This window comes from Mastacembelus armatus, unplaced genomic scaffold, assembly GCF_900324485.2.
Source record: "Mastacembelus armatus unplaced genomic scaffold, fMasArm1.2, whole genome shotgun sequence".
NCBI lineage: Eukaryota > Metazoa > Chordata > Actinopteri > Synbranchiformes > Mastacembelidae > Mastacembelus > Mastacembelus armatus.
Genome location: NW_022872855.1, coordinates 1 through 5,000, shown reverse-complemented (window position 1 = coordinate 5,000; position 5,000 = coordinate 1). Strand labels below are relative to the sequence as shown.

The window sequence follows — 5,000 nt, the reverse complement described above, 5'->3', positions numbered from 1 at the left end:
GGCCTACTACCACCTGGATGTAACCGGACACATTAGGAAGGAGCCATAGCACAGCACCCCAAAAAATGGGGAAATCAAGCCAGCTGGCACAAACTTCCAGGCCACGACTTTTTGGGCGTCGTGATAAATGATAAGCCGACCCTCGGCCAGACGTGGCCACGGGATATCCCGCGGCCGCAATATGCGTTCAAGATGTCGATGTTCAAAGCAGTGCGCAGTTCACATTAATTCACACAGTTGGCTGCACTCTTCATCGACACACGAGCCGAGTGATCCACCGCTCAGAGTTGTACTACAATGCCCCCACAAGTCCGGTAAACCGAACAAGTGAGAACACAGGTTTGCAGTCTAGCCCAGGATGAGGCACCGCCAGGCGACTGTACATGCGGACCAGCCATACAAGATGTCCGGAGGCATGCTATGGTCAGCTGATCAGACCGAACAAGCCGATCTAACCAGCTTAAACAGTGTAAAAATGGAGGTCAAAACAACAAATGGGGCGGAAGTTGAACACATGGTCCACACTTCTCTTTAAACCTTTGCACTGAGATAGATACAGTACTCTCCCGTCACCCCTGGCATGAACTGGTAGCCGAAGCCACGAGCACACCATCAGGGCATCAGACAGGATAGGCACCCCACCATAATGCGGACCGTACTTATGAGATGCAGCAGAGGTTAGTCCACTGACCTCAGGTATGGCCAAAGTTTATCGAACCCTCTACAAGTAGAGGATCCGTCCGTCAATCCCGTTAGCACATATAAATCTTTAATTCGCAGGAACCCTTTCACGGGAACCCTTCCGTCAATTCCTCGACACACCAGACAGACTCAATTGTCCATCCGATGCGCCAATTAAACCCGAACCCGGCCGAAGCCGAGCCCGAAAAGCTTTAGATAGGGACTTGTAATGATCCTTCCGCAGGTTCACCTACGGAAACCTTGTTACGACTTTTACTTCCTCTAAATGATCAAGTTTGGTCATCTTCTCGATACCAGTCAAGCGACGTAGCCGCTAAAACAGTACCAATCCGATTGCCTCAGCTTGACCATTCAATCGGTAGTAGCGACGGGCGGTGTGTACAAAGGGCAGGGACGTAATCAGCGCAAGCTTATGACTTGCACTTACTAGGAATTCCTCGTTCACGGGGAATAATTGCAAGCCCCGATCCCAGTCACGACGGTGATGAAAAGTTTGCCCAGCCCTTTCGGGCCAGGTTTCCATGCTCGCTGGCACCGTCATTGTAGCGCACGTGCGGCCCCGGACATCTAAGGGCATCACAGACCTGTTATTGCTCAATTTCGTGCGACTTGCAGCGCCGCTTGTCCCTCTAAGAAGTAAGCACCACACCGCACCCGCCGATCCGCGACTTCACCACCCCTCAAGGAGGCAAATGAAATCGAGACCTGCACGAGCACAGAGGATAGGCAAACTAATTAGTAGGTCAAAGTCTCGTTCGTTATCGGAATTAACCAGACAAATCGCTCCACCAACTAAGAACGGCCATGCACCACCAACCACCGAATCAAGAAAGAGCTATCAATCTGTCAATCCTCACAGTGTCCGGGCCGGGTGAGTTTTCCCGTGTTGAGTCGAATTAAGCCGCAGGCTCCACTCCTGGTGGTGCCCTTCCGTCAATTCCTTTAAGTTTCAGCTTTGCAACCATACTTCCCCCGGAGCCCAAAGACTTAAGGGTTTCCCGGGGACTGCCCGCGGGGCCAATTAAAGAACCGCCGCGGATCGTCAGTTGGCATCGTTTATGGTCAGAACTAGGACGGTATCTGATCGTCTTCGAACCTCTGACTTTCGCTCCTGATCAATGAAAACATTCTTGGCAAATGCTTTCGCTGTAGTTTGTCTGGCGACGATCATAGAATTTCACCTCTCACGCCGCCATACAAATGCCCCCGTCTGTTCCTCTTAACCATTACTTCGGATCCGAAAACCAACAAAATAGAACCGAAGTCCTATTCCATTATTCCATGCAAGACTTTTCAGGCACACTAGCCTGCTTTGAGCACTCAAATTTGTTCAAAGTAAAAGTGCCGTACGCCCCCGACACCCGTTTAAAGGCATCAGGAAACATGCCAACTGACCAGTGAGCAAGCTCACCGACCAGCCAACACCTGCTTACGCAGACACGGCTGAAAGGCTGCACGACCACTTCATCATCACCCGGTACCGACCGAAGTCTGAACCAGGAAACAACACGTGATCGCACGACCCAGATCCAACTACGAGCTTTTTAACTGCAGCAACTTTAATATACGCTTTTGGAGCTGGAGTTACCGCGGCTGCTGGCACCAGACTTGCCCTCCAATTGGTCCTCGTTAAAGGATTTAGATTGTACTCATTCGAATTACGGAGCCTCGAGTGAGTCCCGTATTCGTATTTTTCGTCACTACCTCCCCGTGCCGGGAGTGGGTAATTTTCGCGCCTGCTGCCTTCCTTGGATGTGGTAGCCGTTTCTCAGGCTCCCTCTCCGGAATCGAACCCTGATTCCCCGTTACCCGTTATCACCATGGTAGGCAGATCACCTACCATCGAAAGTTGATAGGGCAGACATTTGAAAGATCCGTCGCCGACACAAGGCCGACTGCGATCAGTAAAGTTATCCAGAGTCATCACAGAGTTCAACAGGAACGGCCGAAGCCGTTCCCGGTTGGTTCTGTTCTAATAAATCCACCCGTTCCCTTGCGGGTCAGGGCATAGTGGCATGTATTAGCTCTAGAATTACTACAGTTATCCATGTAGCTAGTACGATCTAAGGAACCATAGCTGATTTAATGAGCCATTCGCGGTTTCACCGTTTTAAGGTCTGTACTTGGACATGCATGGCTTAATCTCTGAGACAAGCATATGACTACTGGCAGGATCAACCAGTTTATTCACTCTTTCAAGCAGCCCAACCCCGAAGAATTGGGAGCGCGCGCAACCACTAATTGTGGAAGCGAAACATTTAGCAACCTTTGTCCACACAGTAGTACCCGTCCCGTGCAGACTAATAGTACTGACACCTCTATTGATATAATTGTGCAAACCACGCGGTCTAACCTTTTCCCGCGCGGAGCAGCAATATTGGCGCTTTGGGGGTACCATCTCGCGACCAGTTAATACGACGTATATCGTATAAGCACAGCACAGGTGAGCCACGAATGACACACCCAGCGAGCAGAACAAGCCAGTCGGCTTAACATACGGAAGGCCATACGACCAAATAACGACCTGATGACCGGCCGAAGCCAGCCCTCAAGACACTACAGGCGCACAGCTCGAGTGCAGAAGGAAAAATTCCACCCGACACCCGTCAAAACTGGGTCCCGGAAACCCGAAACGACCGAATACAAGGTCTATATTCAGATAAACCAGGTCCCGATAGGCTAAGGCATACAACCGAGCCATAGGCCTGAGCCGACCGAGCCAGTATAGGCTCTGAGGCCTTCCTGGACGCCGACACACACTTGACCATATGCTCCAAATTATGAGGTTTGCCAAGCCAAAATGCACGAAATATTGCGAAATACGGGTGCTACAGGCCAAACATTATGTTTTCTGGCCGAAACGCACCATTTCACAAAATCGACCTTTGGGTCATTTTGGGGTATACCCCCTATATAACATGCAATTCTGTCTCAGGTAATATCCGCAAAATCGAATTTGAGAATATGTAGAAAAAAATTACACAGTTCAACTGGAATCGGTATAAGGATTCCAAATTGCTATAGGATATGGCCGTACGGACAACTTTTTTTCTGCGTCTGGTACAAACCGCAACTAATTTCTATAGAAAACCCGAGAGGACCCATGTCGACACTGTATCTGAAGAACCGTCAGAGATATGGAAAATGGATTAGATTTACGAAAGAGCGTCAAAAGTTAGGTCAGTGAGCCAAATTTCATTAGAATCGGTTGAAAATTGTAGAAATTTCCCATACCAGTAAGTTGAAAAACGGCCTCTCGGACTTTACTATAGAAAATTCCTATAGAAAACCCGAGAGGACCCATGTCGACACTGTATCTCGAGAACCGTCAGAGATATGGAAAAATGGATTAGATTTTATGAAAGAGCGTCAAAAGTTAGGTGCAGTAAGCCAAATTCATTAGAATCGGTGAATAATTGTAAAAATTTCAATCGACCAGTAAGTTGAAAAACGGCCTCTCGGGTTTTTTCTATAGGAAATTTTCTATAGTTAAAGTCCGAGAGGCCGTTTTTCAACTTGCTGGTGTGGGAAATTTTCTACAATTTTCGACCGATTCTAATGAAATTTGGCTTACTGATCTAACTTTTGACGCTCTTTCGTAAAATCTAATCCATTTTTCCATATCTCTGACGGTTCATCGAGATACAGTGTCGACATGGGTCCTCTCGGGTTTCTATAGGAAATTTTCTATAGTAAGTCCGAGAGGCCGTTTTTCAACTTACTGGTATGGGAAATTTCTACAATTTTCAACCGATTCTAATGAAATTTGGCTCACTGACCTAACTTTGACGCCTTTCGTAAAATCTAATCCATTTTTCCATATCTCTGACGGTTCTCGAGATACAGTGTGGACATGGGTCCTCTCGGGTTTCTATAGGACTTTTTCTATAGTAAAGTCGAGAGGCCGTTTTTCAACATGCTGGTGTGGGAAATTTTCTACAATTTTCGACCGATTCTAATGAAATTTGGCTTACTGACCTAACTTTTGACGCTCTTTCGTAAAATCTAATCCATTTTTCCATATCTCTGACGGTTCTCGAGATACAGAGTGGACATGGGACCTCTCGGGTTTTCTATAGGAAATTTTTTTCTATAGGAAAGTCCGAGAGCCGTTTTTTCAACTTACTGGTATAAGGAAATTTCTACAATTTTCAACCGATTCTAATAAATGTTGGCTTACTGACTAACTTTGACGCTCTTCTTATCGAAATCTATCCTTTTTCCATACTCTGACGGTTTCGAGATACAGTGTCGACATGGGTCCTCTCGTGGTTTTCTATAGGAAATTTCTATAGTAA

General features: G+C 47.2%; 2 non-coding genes across 2 annotated transcripts; both read right to left on the bottom strand.

Annotated features, from left to right (window-relative positions):
- Positions 1 to 136: 136 nt before the first annotated feature.
- Positions 137 to 289, bottom strand: LOC113137761 (5.8S ribosomal RNA). The gene has a single exon (XR_003296403.1). It is a non-coding gene; the product is annotated as a 5.8S ribosomal RNA (ribosomal RNA).
- A 619-nt stretch (positions 290 to 908) lies between these two features.
- Positions 909 to 2,887, bottom strand: LOC113137762 (18S ribosomal RNA). Its single transcript, XR_003296404.1, has one exon. It is a non-coding gene; the product is annotated as an 18S ribosomal RNA (ribosomal RNA).
- Positions 2,888 to 5,000: the final 2,113 nt, after the last annotated feature.